Below are 20520 nucleotides of genomic sequence, written 5' to 3'. Positions count from 1 at the left end.
AAAGTAGTTTGGGAAGGCGTTCTGTAGATATCGCTGCAAAATGGGAACAGTAAAGGGTCTTTAAGCTTGTCTGAAGATTGTGTCTCAGAAATTCTGATGGTGGATTTGAGAATAAGCCAGGCGAAAAATATGTGAAATAGCACTTAACTGTTACAATTTCAAACTTAGAAATACCAGTTACACGTAATGGAAAATTACGCATACAGCAGACCATAAGCACTTAAAAGGAGGAGCAGAGCGCGAGAAACAAATTAGTCTCCAGCTTCCGCAAATGATGCAGAGTGGCCCGATGTTGTGAAAGTCAGCGGCGAAGCGAAAATATCAGCATGACGCTGCAGAGTCAGCGTGTCATCTGGAAGGAATGCTAGAGGCTAATGAGCAATGGCAATGACTCATCACGATCACCCAATGCTGTAAGCAGCTTGCAGTTCCCTTCGCATTGTTCGGCTCGGAAATTAGGTACGATGAACCTGCATTTATTGAAAGCAGCAATTCCTGTGGATTCTGAAACCGCTTGTGACTCTCGTCTCCGTTCCCTGTCGGTTAGGACTTTTTTAAGACCACTGTTCTTACGCCGTGTTCGAAGGCTGAGGGTGGTACACCATTTCTTGCCGACACGTTGGAGAGTCTGCGTTATGCCTACAAATCGGGCAACTTCACTCACGGTGTGTTCTTGAGCAAGTCTAAACAAAGCAGTTTCTACCGTTCTCTCACGGTTTCACTTCCCTTCTTCTTATTGCGCTGACCCCACACAACAGACTGGCACATACATGCCATTTCACTGTCATGACTTACTACAGCGGTGCAAGGTGTCACGACCGTCCAATTGAGCTCTTTTTAAAGGATTGATTAATACTTTGTACAGTGAGATTGCGTTTGTTGTTCGTCAGCGTCCCTAAAAGTTTCTATAATCGTCGCGGAAACACATTGTTTAGTCCGATAGTCACAGCGACAAACAACAACTTACGTACGTGGCCAAAACTTAAAATGAATAATCAGCTTGTCTATAACGTGGAACACACCAGCAAAATATGGATCCAAGGGCGGGGCAACCGAGGCATTGTCTTGGGGTCCTCCGAGGTTAAAGGACCCTTGCCGCCAGAAAAAGAAATGAAAAAGGGAAAAATTAAAATGGAAAAGTTAGTAAAATAGGTCAGTCAATTGAAATCTTATCCTGTAGTGAAATAATCAAAAATGTTTTTTGAAATCATTCAGATGTAAAGAAGTATGAATCATTTAGTCAACTTTAGTCAGCCATAAGAGCCTAAAGCATACCGTGTTCGATTTTGAGATTGTAGCATTTATGCACGCTCCTCACACCTGTTGATCTTACAGTGAACCAGCTTTATCAGTGCTGTAACCCTACGCTGTATATATGAACATTCGCGAAAAGCTGTCTCGCCGTGATGCTCCCTTCAATAGGGCCCAAAATACAAATTTTCATTGCTGTCGGAGAGCTCACTGGCGTCCATTTCTTCATAAGAGCTAGAAGCTCTTGGAAGGAGAGCTCACTTGTGCCCATTTCTCTTCGAAGAATGTGCCAACGGCCTTGCCGCAGTGGTAACACCGGCTCCCGTCAGATCACAGAAGTTAAGCACTGTCGGGCTGGGATAGCAGTCTGATGGGTGACCATCTGGTCTGCCGAGCGCTGTTAGCAAGCGGGGTGCACTCAGCGCTTGTGAGGCAAACTGATGAGCTACTTGGTAGAGAAGTAGCAGCTCCGGTCTCGGAAACAGACATACGGCCGGGAGAGCGGTGTGCTGACCACATGCCCCTCCACACCCGCATCCAGTGACGCCTATGGGCTCAGGATGGCGGCCGGTCGGTACTGTTGAGCCTTCATGGCCTGTTCGGGAGGAGATTAGTTCTTGGCAGAATGCGTCACCATAACCTAACGTTCGGTTGTTCAGCATTCCAGTCTGTAGAATGGACGCTGAGGATTTTAGAACCTTCAAGAGTATTACCTACCTCACTACCAATCCAAAAGTCGATGTTCGTGGTAGCGATGAAGTTTTCAACAGGTTGCTATGAACTGTTGTTTAAAGTAAGACATTCTTCATTGGAGTGGTGGGACGCCACCATTCTCTTCAAGTCACATCGAGGGAGACCCAAATATGTAGGTAGAAAACAAATATCAACCTTTTAAACAGAAAGACGTAACGAAACTACTAGATCAAACTTGAAACACATAGACTTAACAAAACTAGACTTCACATCTGAAGTGCACAGACAGATTTATCTGAATCACAAACCATGAAATGTGCTTAATGAAAATCACGGTAACGAGGACAATGAAGAGTGTGATAGGGCGGCCGACCTAGCTGGCGAGGACACTCCGCGCTGCTATCGGTTAGCTGAGGAGGTCAATTGTTGGCAACGAGCAATGGTCCCCCATCTGGGAGTAATGACCTCCTGGAGGATAAAATGGGGTGTTCTGAAGAATAACAGTAATAGGATTTCGATTACAGTACAACCATATGCAACGGCAGTCTGTGGCTCCAAGATTTATGAAGACTGGTATCGGAAGGTTAAGTAAAGTTTGGTATTGACAGGTAGTGTAAACACTCAAGATTAAACGAGCATTTAAAACTGCTGATTATGAAAGCTTTGATCTTGATCGATATTTGCAAACTTTTCGTGAAATGGTGTCAGAGTCATAGTAAAGTCGTATGGCAAAGGGTGACGAGAGACCCCGAGAAATAGGTTCAGCCTGTTAGATGACAAGTATTTCTTATTTCGCTCACAATGACGACTTTCCCTCTCGAAGTTCGAGAGTCATGTGTTAAGAGAACCTGCTGAGGGTAGATTAATCAAATGGTTCAAATTGCTCTGAGCACTATGGGACTTAACATCTGAGGTCATCAGTCCCCTAGAACTACTTAAACCTAACTAACCTAAGGACATCACATACATCCATGCCCGAGGCTGGATTAGAACCGGCGACCGTAGCGGTCGCGCGGTTCCAGTCTGAAGCGCCTAGAACCGCTCGGTACCCCGGCCGGCGATAGGACATGATTGTATGTACTTGGAGCATGCAGTGTCTGTTCTTTATGTTCTGATTCTAGTTTCACATAAACTACAAACTACACAATAGTCAAAAACACACGGTTGCCATTAGCCTTTATATGAAAATTTTGTGGATCGACTTCAATAACAATAATTCTACACATTGGTTAAAAATTTGTAACATAAAGGTGGTACATAATTTTTAAAGGAAATGTAGTATGATGAGACTTGGTTAAAAGAAGAGTCAAGCAATGAAACTGATGTTTCTCTCAAAAATTTGTGTCCGTGCTTTGCGCCCTTATGGTTCTCAGTTACTAATTTCAATTTGAAATGGCTTAAATTTATTGATGCGTTCAATGAAGACACTCTTTTCAGTCGTTATGGACAGCTAAAGTTGATAACGGCCCGAAACAACTGAATATCAGTCAGAAGTCACATACAGCCTTTCGATTACAATCGAAACAGCTACTCCCGTCAGTTAATGCACCTAGAGGCTGCTTAAGGTGAACGATTAACACTTGTTATGCCAGAAAAGGGTAAGTGGTCATACACAAGTGGTACACACTGCTAAAAATTACTTATCACCGATGTGAAACACAGCATTAAACAATGACGACTGTAATTTTATGTACACTCTTCCACATAAAACTTGACCGGCCGATCGCGACGTGAGTGAGACAAATAAACTGGTCAACTCTCTAATTCTCTAAGTCTGGCAGTCTGCACAATCTGGCAACACTGTAGACTGCGGCACTTCCTGGAGGAAGTCTTGTCCCATTGAAACGTTCCCTTAGAACAATTTATACAAGACTGTGCTGAACCTGACACACAATGTTTTTAGCGCAACGCAATCTGACTATCAAAGATCCCTGCAAAAGAATGGCCCTGAGTAACATTAAACTACACCTTTCAGAAATCACTTACCTCACAAAAATCTCCGTTACTCGAACTACTGCAATACGGCGAGCGCCACTACTGCCAGCTAAATAAAAGATTCAAACTACTGAAGGCACTAACTACTGATAGGGATAGTTAGCAAATGAAAGATTTTAATAAAGAACAAACAATGAATTTACCTCAATATTCATAATATATACAGCAGTTCATGACATTTTCCAAAACTCCGCCATCTCTCTCCCCACATCCACCACTGCTGGCGGCTCACCTCCAACTGCGCAACGCTACGCGCTGTTCACATCCAGCTGCCGCTGCCTAACACTACAATGGCAGACAACAATGCAAACTAGCCACAGGCTGCACACAGCACAGCCAGTGATTTTCATACAGAGCGCTACGTGGCATTACCAATATAAAAATCTAAACAGCCTACTTACACCATATAAGAGAAACCATACACTGTTTACGCCCGTGGTATAGCGTTACCGTGCGTTGTTCCTATGTACAACGTCTATGGATCGAAACTAGCTGGCGCAAAAAAAAAAAAATTATAGCCTCTACCATCTGAATGCTGAAGACATGAATGTAATGGTAATACAGATTCAATCTATTTCTATCACAACGATAACAAACTTTTATCCAGTAACCATTTTACGGCAGAGTGTCCTCCTCTGGACGTCGCATGCGGCAAAGCTCCGGGATCCATTTGCTGGCTACTGGCAGAGGCCGTGGCGACAGCAGCGGCGCTGCACTCCCCCGTTCTTTATCGAAAGCGCCTGCTACCGCTCATCGCTTTTGATGATTTAAAATGCTTTATTATTATTAAATGTTGCTCCATAGAAGATTGCTACGATTTCCATTCACGCTCGAAAGCAACATAGACCGACGCCCTGATTAGCAGAAGGGTACTGTATTACATTCAAAAATGATCAGATGTGTGAGAAATCTTATGGGACTTAGCTGCTAAGGTCATCAGTCCCTAAGCTTACACACTACGTAACCTAAATTATCCTAAGGACAAACACACACACCCATGCCCGAGGGAGGACTCGAACCTCCGCCGGGACCAGCCGCACAGTCCATGACTGTATTACATTAATCGGCGAGAGCTGCGTATGATCCGAAATTAATTTGACAGACTTAGACGAAATTAAACCACCTCACTACATTCGATGAATTTATAAATGCTTCATACCTCTTTCTTTTCCTTTCAAAGTCCATTATTTGTGCAAATTTTGGCCAATATTCGGTTGTTTTTGTCAAGCCAGAGTTAGCGTCTGTGATGTAAATTGTATTACAGTTTTTGTTTCATTCCTTATGGTACGTCAATGCGATAAACTGTGTAAATACCTTGCAATGCATGCTCTGTAGCAGTGTAGGAACACTGCATATTTGGAGTTCCACATATGGATTCAGGAAGTATTTAACGTTGATCGGAAGTGATAGTTAAGGTCATCAGATTTAAACCAGAAAAAGTTATCGATTTTGAGGTTTCATAGAATGCAAAGGAATTGCTAACGCCGGTGTCAGCTAACGTCTACAGTTAAATACTATTGCAAAATTTAGAAGAGAGGAACTATATTTATCTACATGTTCACTTCATAAACAACCTCCTGACATTTTAGACGTATATGACAACTAAAGCTCAAATTCGAATCGTTGACAGTAGGTTTGAATCTTTTCGGAAACTATTTTACAGTGAAGCACCTTGGCATTTGCAAAACAGACATTAATGATATTAACATAATTTACTAAGTCGTCATTGCAAGAAGATTTATCTGTAAGGCATTCTTCAGATTTAGCACTTTGCAACTCCATTAGTTAAAATGGAAAATAAAACGCAACATTAAACACACAAACAGGTGTTACTTATGTGAAGAATACCGTTCTTAGAGTCCAGAAATTAAATATACTTTCTAAGTGTCTCATCTTACAATGGATTATATCGTATGAGTCTTCGACGTGAAAAACGAATTCCAAGTGAATTTAGTGACCTAATGCCGGGCTACATCCGGAAGTAAATGCACTCTCACAGTGTTGACAAATACTTGCTACGGCGCTGCCAATTCTCAGCTCTCTTACGAGACAGCTCTTTACCGAAATGCTTGTCGTGATTGTCCGATACGGTTCTTCAGAGGGGAGACGCACGCGCACGTTTTGTTTTTATGCGGCGTTCTCGCATGATAGTTTCTGACGTCGCGTTGTGGGCTATGTATACATTTGAGGCATTCAATTATCATTAATCCAGAAAGAATTAAGTTTGAGCTTCCGGCGTGGAAGAAGGCTGTTGACGCCGACGTTATATCATTACAACGCAGGGAAAGCAAAGCGGATGATTCAGTGTTTCTCATTCAGCACAAAGAACGTAAGATAATTTTCCGTAACGTTCTTAACCATCTCAAAATACAAACGAAGTAAACATACATCGGAAGCTTATTTTAATTAAATATAATGTGAGATATCAAACACTTTGCACCTCGATGTCGAATCTGTCCACGTGCAATCTTTTGCAGCATACATATAGTATGTTATGATTACCACGAGAATGAAGAAATATGTTAGTATGGATGGAAGCAAGAAGAGAAGCAATCAACAAATATTTGATTCCACATGGCATTCATTTCATTTGAGATTTAAGAAGAAGTAAAGCGGAATATTACTTTCGTTAACACGAAAGATATGCCGCACATATGGGCAACGAGGAAATCTGTGCCTTCATAAGTTTCCTCCTTGAAATGTGTATGCTCTGTTATATACTAAGTAGCCTGGTCATTGTTTCCGTGATGTTATCCTCTTGTTTGGCCCCTAAACGATGAACATATTCCAAATGCATGTCTCTGCATAAAAGTAGTTGTCCGAACCCTTCCTGAGTTATTTTTGGTGTATTTGCTTGGAATTCATGATGCAACCGCTGTGCCTCCTCCCCCCCCCCTCTCCCCCCCTCGAGGGTTAGGTCTCCAAACTAAACCGTTTTTTATCCACTGGCATAATTTATTCAGACAGCATCAGCACAAGACTATCAAACAAAGCCTTCGTTTAATATCTTGCCTAATGACTGCCGTTTCTTTCTTAATAGTGATCCTTGACAAAGCATTTTGACGAAGTTTATATTTGTGTGTTACAGATAACTGAAAAAAGATATTCTTTTATTTTGTCACTCTTCCTTTCTCCACTGAGTTGTAAATGGTTCTCTTTATAAACGCGTAGTAGCGTCACAAGGGCAACTGTCGCAATGCAGTCGCAGTGGAATCGAGAGAGTAGGGTGCGTGTGGTTGCACTGATTGAGCATGGCAGCTATTCGGCATCAGAACCTGGAGAAAAGTGTGGAGTACCGGAAGAACAGCTAGACGCAGGTGGAAAGGATACAAGGAAAGGGGCTATATAGGGCGGAAATGAGGAAATGGATGGCTCCTTGTGTCTACCGCAGCAGATGATCAACGTGTTTTGGTGAATACACGTGCTAATCCATTCCGCAGTAGCCGTGCCCTGAAAGAGCTATCTCAGTTTCCCGGCAGCGGAAAGACTGTTACGAGGAGACTGAAAGACGTCGGATTATATTGTCGGAGAGCTGTTATAAAGCAGCAATTAACCGATTATCAGAGGGCTGACCGCATGGCTTTATCAGCAGAATATATCGACTTTGACTGGAGTAGAGTAATCTTTTCGGATGATAAAATATTTTCTTCCTATAGCGACACCCCTGTTCAAGTTATACACGAAATTTTCTCCCTAAAGTTATCAGTTTATGCTGTTAGTGACTTTACATTTGTAGTAGGCACAAAATAATAAATATAAACAGTTCCCTATATCATGATTTTAGTAGTTCATCCCTCATCTGATAAATAAATGTGACCCTTGAATTTGTGAATATTTGCATTAACACGCAAATGTTTTTAGCGTTTGGTATACCGCCCACGAGGACAATGCTTCCAGCCATTACATTTTCTCTTCTTAGGCTTCTCTCCGCAGTTAATTCTTATACGACTCTGCGATTCGTTTCTATCTCCTTCTACCTTGTTTTCGTCATTTTCCGCTACATTCAGTATCCTGTGACCTATAGGCGGACCATACTTTATTTTTTCAGATCCCATCTTTCACTTCCAAAGGAAAGAGTACTCCACATCATCCATTTTGCAGTGTGTTTCTATATTTCTATCACTTGTGTGTTTGCTTCAAAGAATATTATTCGTAAACATAAATGGTTTGCTATCACTGTTCTTCGCTTCACTTTTGTTAAGCATCTATTTCTCTCTCATTCTGGTCCTTAAGTGCTGTACTTTTAATGCCAGTTAATCAGTTTTTATTGCTGTGTTCATATGTTTATTACTTTTTCTCATTGCCATTACCATTTGTTGTTGTTCTCACTTTCCAGTGTTATTCTTTTCTCGATTTTCGGATAATACCTGCAAAATGTTGTTTATTCTGTCTAAATCTGGAACTATTAGGAAATTGTTAACAAATGTGATGCAGCGTATCTTTTCACAATTGAATTTAACTGTTACTATTTCCTGTTCCATTGCTTGTATTGCTTCTGTAATACATATGTACGCAGGGTGTTAAGGAAAGTGGTATCCCATACTTTGCGAGTCTGTAGTATGGACTAAAACAAGACAACCTGCATATTTTAGGAGCTACACGCACTTCTTCAGTGCAAGAGAAGTGCTTTAAGTAGAAAAACAGATGTGTTTCACAGTAGTAAAAGTGAAGAAGTGCTCATTGTTCTTAATATATTGACTTCAGACTCATTTCTCTTGTTTAGTGGATATGTTTGTCTTGTTTCTGTCCATCCTATCAGCTCTCGAAATGTTGATTACTTGTTTTTAATACTCTGTATTGGAAGCAGATATGTAGACAAAGGACGTCCATACTCATTTCCAGACTTTATATTCCTATTTTATTCCATTTGTATTTTTATTGGGCTCTAATGTATTCAAAAATTAGAACCAATCAACTCAGTCCAGGCCAGTTTTTTATAATAGTAAAATTATACCTTCCATTTCGAACCACTCCTATAACAATGAAGGAATTATTTCTTTATCGGTTAATTTCTTCTCTTTTAACTAGCAGCATATACAGACCTGTAACTGATTTAGTTATTCTTATTTTGTTCCCTAATAGGCCTGCCCCAATAAACCGATCTATATTTCCTTTTATTAAAATTGTACGATATTCGTATGTTTCTTGGAGGCATGCTGTACTTTTCACTGTTGAATGCCTTGGCTGATTTTTCTTTTAAAGTTAAGCATAAGATAAAAAATATACTTTACAGTACTTTACTAACATTACAGTCATGAACTATAACATATCCCCCAAGGTATACACTCTTTTTCTCCAGGTAACTTCTCGAAACTTAGAATATAATTGCACAGTAATGTCCACATGTAAAATTAAAATGTGTTCAAAGTTTCGTAAGTGTATTTCCTCACCTCCTGGCATGGGTGAATGATAACACATCTGTCAAACAAGAGAGGCGAGGTCTGTATCGCCTAATCCCAGGTCGTTCGCGCACGTTTCTGCCATCCACTTTGACATGGGAAGTGCCTGATGACGGGGCTAGGAATCGGAGAGTGAACGTACTGATGACGTAGTTTGTGGTTCCTGGTGTCTCAACCTAAAGCCGTTCACCCTAGTGTGCTTTCTGTCAGGAAATATCGTCCTCGGAAAGTGGACAGGATGGTTTCCTCTTCCTTTGAAATTGTGAGACAGCCGCATCAGCACGTTTCCAAGATAGTACACAGTTGTTCACGAGATTTGTTTCTCGTAAATCTTTTTCTTTATTCCTCCTTTACATTCAATTTTGATATCAGCTGACAACAGCCTGCATTGCCTTGATTAAAAATTATGATAAAGAAACAAATTGTTTTCATGTTTAATATTCCGTAGGCGCATGCAAATATATGAATTGGGTTACGACTTACAAATTTTATTATCTTAGTCATAACAGCAACGCTGCATACACGAATTGTTCTTGAGCAATGAGCATTACATAAAGATACGTACTCATAGTGGTATTTAGTTCTCACTAATATGAAGGGATGATTTATTTCACTAAAATTCATGAAATCAGCTGTTTATCTGAACTGCAGGCGTTTACTCCGAGCGCGGGCCGCGTTGACACGTGGTGGTGAACAGGCGACGTCAGCGGCCACGGCCTCCTTCAGTAAATGCAACACATTGAGCGAACGAGCACGTGTAAGTCCGTAGAGAATATCTCGCTATAAAGCAGATTTCTTTCTTCTATATATCTTTGTCAGTGGAAAGATAGAAAAAAGAATTGTATAGCGAAGGCTAGCAATCGTTTTGAATAAGCGAAGCAGATTAGCTTTACAACCATGCAACAGAGTCCAACTGTTCAACAGACTGCTGCACTGTATTGAACAACTTACACCCCACCTCATCATTACCAAAGCATAGGAGGACGGCATATTCTGAAAAAACTCCTACCTGCGTCTTATAACTGACACCTTAAACTATATTCTGATCCCCGTCCCAGCACCCTCCCCTTGTCAATGTAGGTTTTTGTCAACAGCTATCAGCAAAGGATTTTGCAATGTGGAATCCTCCGAATAATTTATAAACCTGTATCTTAGACTACACAGCCAATGCAGTTGTCCAATTTTTTCACAGTATGGAAATTCATAGTATTAGTCAGAAGTATTTAATTTCTAAGTTAATGGATGATCATTTCTTTACAGGACCATAGCCCGATTCATAATAGCAGAGCCGTCCAGAACTGGTTCCAAGGTCAGCAGAGAATAAAACTTCTTCCTTTCGTGCCAAAATCACTACACCTCAACCCCACAGAAAATATGTGGTTCAAAAATGGCTCTGAGCACTATGGGCCTTAACATCTGAGGTAATCAATCCCCTAGAACTTGGAACTACTTAAACCTAACTAACCTAAGGACATCACAAACATCCATGCCCAAGGCAGGATTCGAACCTGCGACCGTAGCGGTCGCGCGGTTCCAGACTGAAGCGCCTAGAACCGCTCGGCCACACGGCCGGCGGAAATATGTGGGCGGAGGTTACGAGGTCGTTACCACCTGGGTCGAGGAATTCAGAAACTCTGTGGGAAAATATAGAGAATACATGTTGGGAGATAAACGATCATCACAATGTCTCGATGAATTTAGCCTTATCATTTCCCCGACGCCTTCGAGCAAGCATAGACAACGAGGGAGGATGAGTAGGGTACTGAAAGAAAAATAAAAGCCAAACCAGTTGCGAGGTCCTAAAGTGTTCCGGAAACGTACTAATGCTAAATGGTCCATGTGTATTCTCATTAAATGTGTCACTACGTGATTCTTACACATAACAACTACTAATTAAATTCTTTACTCAAAGAAATAAATAAACAAATGTACGCGCAAAGAATAAATGTTTAATTTTGTAGTATTAACCCCAAATTTGGTACACTGTTAGTCAGCCGAGTGTGTTTAAAGAAAATACGTGACAGGAATCGTGACTGGGCCTGCATAATAACTCCTCCTTTGTTCTGTAAGCTATTTCTTTTCATTCTGTATTACTTTCATCTCTCGAAACATAATAACGGTATTACCAGTAACATACAGGATAAAATTTCCTAACAGCTGATCTTTTAACAGCACATATAAAGATATTTTACTTCCTATGGTTTCTTACCCACGGGAAGGAATGGAGGATAGCCATAACGTCACAGCAACACACTATCACTCTTATTACCATTGGGCAAAGCAATGATCGTATCTCCACGCGGACCAGTACTAGAAAAAGTCTAACTTCTTCAATCAAACCTCTCATTTATTGACGTGCCTCGATGTTAACTAAGTCCCGCGTGGCTGGAAAGCTCACGCGGTCGCGATTCCGAAATTTACGTTCCCCTCATATTCGTGCGCGGCACGTTATTTCAACTGAAAAAATGCCCTCCACAAGTTACCTAGACTGATTATATGTCGGCACCATTAAATAATATACCATCCAAAGCCTCCCCTCCAAAAGATACATAAATACACACACAGAACTTTTCACAGTACTTACAGTTCGTGTATAGCGTGGATAGCATGGCAACACCAATTACTATTATGCTGTTTCCCCTTTTTTTAATTCAGGAAAGCGATCTCAGTGATTCCCACGTATCTTTCAAATCCAGTTGTTCTAAAAATCAGCTTGACACGTAAATTTCTACTGGCTCATTCCACAAAATTTGACTTCTTATTCTTTCATATTAAATTAGCAACCTTGCCTTTATCCATGAATTTCAGAAACTTATCAAATTACAAATTAAAACACACGCAAGCTACAAATGGCTTCTTTGAAAACTAATTGTTTCAGATCAAAATTAAGAGCATTTCTTTCTACCATGAATTTCTGTTAACAGTTTGATTACTTAAAGCCACGAGATAATGTTTTCCTACACTTCTAGATCAGATTTTGAAACAAACTAACCAGAATCATCAATTTAACTTGACCATTACTAAAAAGAATTATGGTAAATCAACACATTCCTACTTATAAACTAATGGTTCCTAGCACTCACTCATCCACTCTTCATCATTTTCTTCATCAGCCCCATGTGGTGAGTGCCAGGTCTTTAGACTATAATAGCTCGTCACATGTATCTTATTTGTGTCGTACCTGCTTTACAATTGAATTCTAACACTTTACTGTCCACCGAATTACTCAATCGAAATATCAAATTCCGTTAATTTTCAAGTTACTCTCCACGGTCGCGACATATTATTCTAACATTTGCCTATCTTTTACCTGTATAAACAATTTGGTTCCCTCAAAAATATTATATCAAAATAAATATACTCTGAAAGATAATGTTACCACGTAAGGTGGAAAATTAGAGCCTTAAATAACTCATTTCCTTTCCCTTTACGGAGAGCATTTTGCTCCGCCACTTCCTCAGTCCATCCGGCTGCTTCAGTCGTCCCCAGGCAAGTGCCTTTATGCCGGTTCCCACTAGGGCTGCCGCGCGTCAAAACCGCGCGTCAGCGGCGTGGTTGCCATGGAAACGGCGTCAGCGGCACAGCGCGGCGGGCTCTGCGTCGCGGTTTGACCATGTCGAACAGCTTCCGCTGCCGCGTGACGCGCCCCAGGTGCGCGCCGCCAATCACAGAACGCGCTGAGCGTGACGTCAGGTACGCAACCCCGGGCCACAAGAACTTTCGCCGAACCGCTAACGCGGACGCGGCGGCAGCTATGAAATACTTATCATCCGCTTCCAAGGAAACTATTCGGTAGAAAAATTTGATTCTTGGGCATGTTACAGCCTGATATCTTCTCTCGATAAGGGGCCGAATTTCTTTTCGATATTCGTCGTGGTTACTTGCTGTATCGCATTTACATAAACCTTTACACGAAATTTTAATGAGTGTGCAGAGGTAAAAACGCATTGCGTGGACTTTGCGTACAGTTCATTTTAGGTAATACATTATTGCGTATGAAATTTAGTCAACATATCGAAATTGCTTTTAAAGCTGAGAGCAGAACGATAGCTATCAACGTTCTCGAGATATTGAATGATATGTCGGCGGACGGGCTGTGTGGTGACCGCGCGCTGGTCGCTCGCGACGCGACCGATACTTCGTCCTGCTCGTTGTAAACCATGTGGTTGTATCAACTGCAAATTTCGTAAACGGTTCAAGAAATCTAAAAGCGTTTTTTTGCAAATGATAACTTGTAAAAAGTCATGTATTTCGTCGCATGATAAATATCCAAAATCTGTTTATCTACTGAGATATGAAAGAAACTACAGTTTTTCAGAAGGGATAGATGATTTTTTTTAAACAGCATTTAATAGCGTGTGGAATGAGAAGTTAAACAGAAACTAATTTGCTGGTATGTCATAAGATGTAATTTGCTAAGTATCTACAGCTATTGATTATTTCCTTTGGTAAGTAACAAACGTTTTTTTTCTTTATCGAGTGTACTTTATTGGTTCAAGACGCGTTTCGCCTTTTACTTTAAGGCATTTTCGGTGGAATCTAGAATGATTCAGTTTTGTTTTAAATGCATAACTGATTACTTACAGTGAATCGAGTTTTTGGCGGACATATACGTTTCCCCTCACCTGGTCACATGCTGGAGGCTGAACTAAAACTTAGATTATGGAACATAAGCACATTTTCATGTTCGCTCTTTTTTCTTCTGTCACTAGCTGTAGACATTTTACTGAAAACACTGATTTGAACTCGTAACTACAGTGTGTTCACCTCATGCCCCTTCCTGTTTGGTTTGTTTATGTACATGTTGCCAACCTAAAGAATTATATGCTGAAATTGTTTGTTTATTTCTGTTCTCCTTATATCTGTATATGTGTGGGGCTAGCCAGTGATAGTTATAGAAAGTTGAAAGTGAATCCATTAGTTGTCAGACAGTGGTTGAAAGGTTTGGTGTTCAGCTGATTTCAGTTTTGGTTTAAATGTTTTGTGGAGGAGTGCATGGAAGACTAAATTCACTGCTTACATTAACAGATAAAATAGTAGAATAGCATTTGAACAAATGATTATTATCAGAATACTATCACCCAACCCCTTTGTCCTCACTCTTTGACGCCTCATAATATGTCCTGTCAACTTACCCCTCTTGTAGTCAAAGTTGTGCCGTAATTTCCTCTTCCTACTCTATTTAATTCCGTACCTCTTCTTTAGTTACACGATCCTCATATCTAATCTTCAGCTTTCTTATTGATCACCACGTTTTGAAAGCGTCCATTGTCTTCTCGACAGAACTGTTCATCGCCCATGTTTCACTTACAAGGCTGCACTCCACACAAATACCTTCGTAAAATAGTACCCAATCATTACAATTTATATTCCATGTGAACAAATTTTCTTTTTCAGAACGCTTTTCTTGTTATTCACAGTCTTCATTTTATATCCTCTCTACTTCTGCCTTCTCAATTACTGCTTCCCTTTCAAGTCATTGAAGTCTTAGAAATGCAGTTTGGTTTCTGTACAAGTTGTAGATAATCTTGTGTCCCTGTGTTTTATCGATGACATCTCCAGAGCTTCAAAGACTGTTTTAATTAAGATTGTCAAAACCTTTCTCTAAACATGCAAATGCTATAAACACAGTTTCGCTGTTCTTCAGTGTGTCTACTTAGTTAAGTGGTAGGATCAGAATTGCCTTGCGTGTTCAGACATCTCACAGGAATCTAACATTGCACTTATGTTAGTTTGTACAACCCCTCCCCCTCTCTTGTCTACATATTCCTTCCACAATGTAGCCTTCTCTCATTTGCTTAGTTCTGGCTTGCCAAATGAGTTCTTGACAGTTGCTTCTCCTTTGAGCAAAGTTTTCTTTGTTCTTTCTCATTTTCATTCCCTTATGTTTTCCAAGTGCAAAATCACGTTGCAATTTTGGACTTTCTGTCAACGTCATGTTTAGACATTTCTATTTCCAATGGCCTACTTTATTTGCTGCATTTTTATATTTTTCCCTCTTGTCAGATTTAATATTTCACGTTTTATCTAACGATTTCTACAGTACCTTCTTCCTGTTCTCATATTCTGCTGCATTCACCACTTCTACTCTCAAAGATATCCGTTCGTATTCTAGCGGATTCCTTCCTCTGCTTCAGTCAGTCGTTGCATTACGCTATCTTTAAGATTATCGAAAAACTGTGGGTCTTGACTTATTCAAGTTCCATTTCCTTAATTTGCTACCGTTTACTGTCTCTTTAGTTGTAAACTGCAGCTCGTAACTAATAAAGTATTGTAGGTTTGCGTCTGCACCAGGAAATGTCTTATAATTTAAAATCTGGTTTCGAAAACTTTGTTCCAAATATGTATTATTCTTTCATGATTCTTAAGCAATGTGCTAGATAGTGAACAATGATGAACGGTAGTCATGAAACCTGTTTATGGTGAAATGAGAAAACATGCATAATAGAATATGTGAAAGAGTACATTGTACAGAAAATGAAAAATTGGTATGTCTTCACCCAACTAGATATAGTTTTTCAAACGCACCGCGCGTTTCAGTGGGTCCTGCCCCGTACCTGAGGGGCTGTCCGTCATTGGCTACCGCTAACGTCTGCCGCTTCCAGATGGGAACGCCAATTCCGCGAGCCGCCGCGTCAACGCGGAAAACGCTTGCCGCTGCCGTTGCCGCACGCCGCGCTCTAGTGGGAACCGGCCTTACTACGCTACCGCTCTCCCCCTGCCTACGGCGAGGGTGGTGTGCACCTTGGCCAACCATGGCTCCAGAATTTCAAGCATTTGAAACTCCCGGCTGTCTTCTTCCCAGCACACAATGAAAGCTGCCCGCGCTTTTCTACTCAATGAGCTTAACGTAAGAATACAGACAAACCTAGCCCCCTACTCTCCAATGTCAGAGACTGACCTTTACCCCAGAAAACTCTCATGTCACTGCATGTCTATACATCATTGCCTTCCCATGATTCTAATAATTTCGTTTCAATATTCACTCCCATTCTATCCACAATGCATACTATTTACCTTGCTCTCAACCCAATCGTGGACTATTTAGGGTAAGATAAGTGGGAAAAGTGGGTTTTCATACATTATACCAAAATAATAAACTCATCCAGTTGCTCTGATAATTTCCTAAACACAGCAGGTTGGTTCAATAAAAATCAACCATAAATGGTTCAAACGGCTCTGAGCATTATAGGACTTAACATCTGAGGTCATCAGTCCCCTACAACTTAGAACCACTTAAACCTAACTAACCTAAGGACATCACACACATCCATGCCCGAGGCAGGATTCGAACCTGCGACCGTAGCGGTCGCGCGGTTCCAGACTGAAGCGCCTAGAACCGCTCGGCCACACTGGCCGTCAAAAATCAACAGCTCAGATCGAGCGTCTGACAACAGATACTTGATACCTGACGTAGCAAGATATTCTAGCAATTACATGTGGATAGTAATTCCGATGCGAACAGGCTGATACTCGTATTTTTGAAGTACAGCGCCTTTGGGCTATCAGGAAGTAAATTCGGAGGAATATGACCAAATTCAGGGCGCTGCGTTGATGGTGCCCACGCCCGATATGATGAGCCTGCTGCTCTTACTGTTATTTTGTTTCTTTCGTTCTGAGGTGTACCACGAAATATAATTCTCATCCGCTAAACGATTTTCGCTTCTGTTCGAAAAGCTTCTTGACTAATCCCGCAGTGAACATTACCTAGAGATGATACTTGTAGTTTTTGAAGTAAAGGCATATGTTTAAGGATAAAGAACTGTTGTCGAAGTTAAACCAGATGATAGGTTTCATTATGACATGCGAAAGCGAGAGTGGTAGCCATTGTTTGCTATGTGGGAAGCAAGAAACCTGAGGCCTTCAGTAGTAAAATGTATGTAAAATTCAATAACAAGAAATCCTTTTTGATGGGGTAAGGATGCTAATATCATATATATCTGACGCTCTGGAAACCTTATCTGAAAGTATATGACAGGCTTCCTGCTATTATGTTATGTCGCTTGCTTTCAGTGGACATATAGATAACCCATGGTAGAGTTTTCTCGTCATCCGAATCACATAAATGGGAATAACAGTCAGAGGGTTATTACTAACTTGTGGGCATATGCCCACACCACATATCTAAAATTTGGAGAGCAGACTCTCTCGCGATAGATTGGATGTCTGGACCCTATCACGAAATATTCAGGCTACGAAAACACGTTCTTCTTGCTGTCAGCGTGGTCCAGACTGCAATGTTGTAGGCATCCTTTGGCAACCCTGTTGGCATAACAATGATTTGCAGCTGTGGGACTGATTTCTCCTGCTAAATTCGCCTGACATTTTCTTGTCATCTGTATGAAACACTGTGAATATTCCTTCTGATGATATCTTATTGAGTTAGTAATATTTTATGAGTACAAGGTCATTTCACGCAGAATCTATCCCTTGTCTCATCCTTCACATTGTGAGTTATCAGTTATCTACTGCAGCCGCGATTATGGCAATGAGTGAGTTTATACAGGAATTCCTTGGCATCATACGCTCCTGGAAATTGAAATAAGAACACCGTGCATTCATTGTCCCAGGAAGGGGAAACTTTATTGACACATTCCTGGGGTCAGATACATCACATGATCACACTGACAGAACCACAGGCACATAGACACAGGCAACAGAGCATGCACAATGTCGCCACTAGTACAGTGTATATCCACCTTTCGCAGCAATGCAGGCTGCTATTCTCCCATGGAGACGATCGTAGAGATGCTGGATGTAGTCCTGTGGAACGGCTTGCCATGCCATTTCCACCTGGCGCCTCAGTTGGACCAGCGTTCGTGTTGGACGTGCAGACCGCGTGAGACGACGCTTCATCCAGTCCCAAACATGCTCAATGGGGGACAGATCCGGAGATCTTGCTGGCCAGGGTAGTTGACTTACACCTTCTAGAGCACGTTGGGTGGCACGGGATACATGCGGACGTGCATTGTCCTGTTGGAACAGCAAGTTCCCTTGCCGGTCTAGGAATGGTAGAACGATGGGTTCGATGACGGTTTGGATGTACCGTGCACTATTCAGTGTCCCCTCGACGATCACCAGTGGTGTACGGCCAGTGTAGGAGATCGCTCCCCACACCATGATGCCGGGTGTTGGCCCTGTGTGCCTCGGTCGTATGCAGTCCTGATTGTGGCGCTCACCTGCACGGCACCAAACATGCATACGACCATCATTGGCACCAAGGCAGAAGCTACTCTCATCGCTGAAGACGACACGTCTCCATTCGTCCCTCCATTCACGCCTGTCGCGACACCACTGGAGGCGGGCTGCACGATGTTGGGGCGTGAGCGGAAGACGGCCTAACGGTGTGCGGGACCGTAGCCCAGCTTCATGGAGACGGTTGCGAATGGTCCTCGCCGATACCCCAGGAGCAACAGTGTCCCTAATTTGCTGGGAAGTGGCGGTGCGGTCCCCTACGGCGCTGCGTAGGATCCTACGGTCTTGGCGTGCATCCGTGCGTCGCTGCGGTCCGGTCCCAGGTCGACGGGCACGTGCACCTTCCGCCGACCACTGGCGACAACATCGATGTACTGTGGAGACCTCACGCCCCACGTGTTGAGCAATTCGGCGGTACGTCCAACCGGCCTCCCGCATGCCCACTATACGCCCTCGCTCAAAGTCCGTCAACTGCACATACGGTTCACGTCCACGCTGTCGCGGCATGCTACCAGTGTTAAAGACTGCGATGGAGCTCAGTATGCCACGGCAAACTGGCTGACACTGACGGCGGCGGTGCACAAATGCTGCGCAGCTAGCGCCATTCGACGGCCAACACCGCGGTTCCTGGTGTGTCCGCTGTGCCGTGCGTGTGATCATTGCTTGTACAGCCCTCTCGCAGTGTCCGGAGCAAGTATGGTGGGTCTGACACACCGGTGTCAATGTGTTCTTTTTTCCATTTCCAGGAGTGTAGTTGTAAAGTAGTGACTTTATAAAACGGTAGTTGCCTCCAAAAGCAGTTCCACGTTTGCTGCAGAAGATGTGTCTTATCAATTCCTTTCGGTAAGTTTTAAATCAGGTGCTACCTGTCACATGTAAGTGTGTCCTAGCAACCTGGCAGGAGTTGCCATGATCGTAGACGTCATTAATCTTAAGTCACATCAAAATTACTGATAAAATTACTGAACAGATTCGAAGCATCTAGGAGAGTCACGAATTTCACATTGTTCATCAACTCGGTCTGAAATAAGAGGGCAAAAATTACAGGGACAATGACCAAGTTTGTTAGTATGCATTATCTGTGGTAGATCTGGAGGTGAAAACGTACGAAAATGCGCAACTGCACTTTTGCGAACTTGTGTTTTATTTTTGCATCAATATTGTTGTGAACCCACCATCTGGTATCAACGCTTTACATTAGTAACCATTATATCTAATCATTTTGATAGTACACCTGATAATATAGATGTGTAGCACACAAGACAGAACGTAAATAATGTCCGTTTGACGTCAACAGTGTGTAACATTTTACTTTTTTTGAATAGGACAATCATTTGAGGTTTAGTTAAAATAAGCTTACGCTGCAAGAGAATTCGCCTGTATTTTTCAATCTGTGGTCTGTTGTCGGTTTGAAGGCCTTCAATTACGTCGGCAACTTAGTGCAGCTCCACCGAGGGCTGTCTGGAGTGGGGTGGAGATAGCAATGTGAAAGTGGCGAGCTATAGAAGACGATCTTCATATTATTAGTGTGATTGGGACTTCGTATATTCTTGACGACGTTTAGCACCTTTGCGGTCAGTCACCAAATAAAAAAATTCATGTTGAGTGATCCTGCTAAATTGTCATAATATTGTCTTATATTGATGAGTCATCTGATTAGTCGTCATGTTCAAGTGCCATCTACAACGCAAATTTAATATTACGATCCTAGGAACTAACCTGCAATATGTTTTGTATTTCATAATCAGAACTATCTACATTAACCGTCATCAGAACAATGTCAGGAAGCAGACTGCAGTAGTACCTTGGTAGCTACTTGGGGACCTGCTTGAGTCGTGTTCTAAGAAAATGGCAGTTGCTGGATCACATTATATTACACTAGCGAGAAGTACCGAATTTCCCTTTTTCTCTGCAAACATCCAGAACTAAATTCAGTAAGAAAATGCTAAGAAGATATTTGAATTGTGACAGCTCAACGATCAGCCTA

At 41.8% G+C, this 20520-nt stretch overlaps 1 protein-coding gene and 1 pseudogene across 1 annotated transcript in view; both read left to right on the top strand.

Moving 5' to 3' along the window:
• Nucleotides 1-20520, top strand: part of LOC126174787 (uncharacterized) — a 299993-nt gene that overhangs the window by 237620 nt on the left and 41853 nt on the right. The window lies entirely within an intron of this gene.
• On the top strand, nt 1540-1657 carry LOC126177645 (5S ribosomal RNA; annotated as a pseudogene).

This window comes from Schistocerca cancellata, chromosome 3 (assembly GCF_023864275.1).
Source record: "Schistocerca cancellata isolate TAMUIC-IGC-003103 chromosome 3, iqSchCanc2.1, whole genome shotgun sequence".
Lineage (NCBI taxonomy): Eukaryota > Metazoa > Arthropoda > Insecta > Orthoptera > Acrididae > Schistocerca > Schistocerca cancellata.
This window is presented reverse-complemented; position numbering and strand designations above follow the sequence as displayed.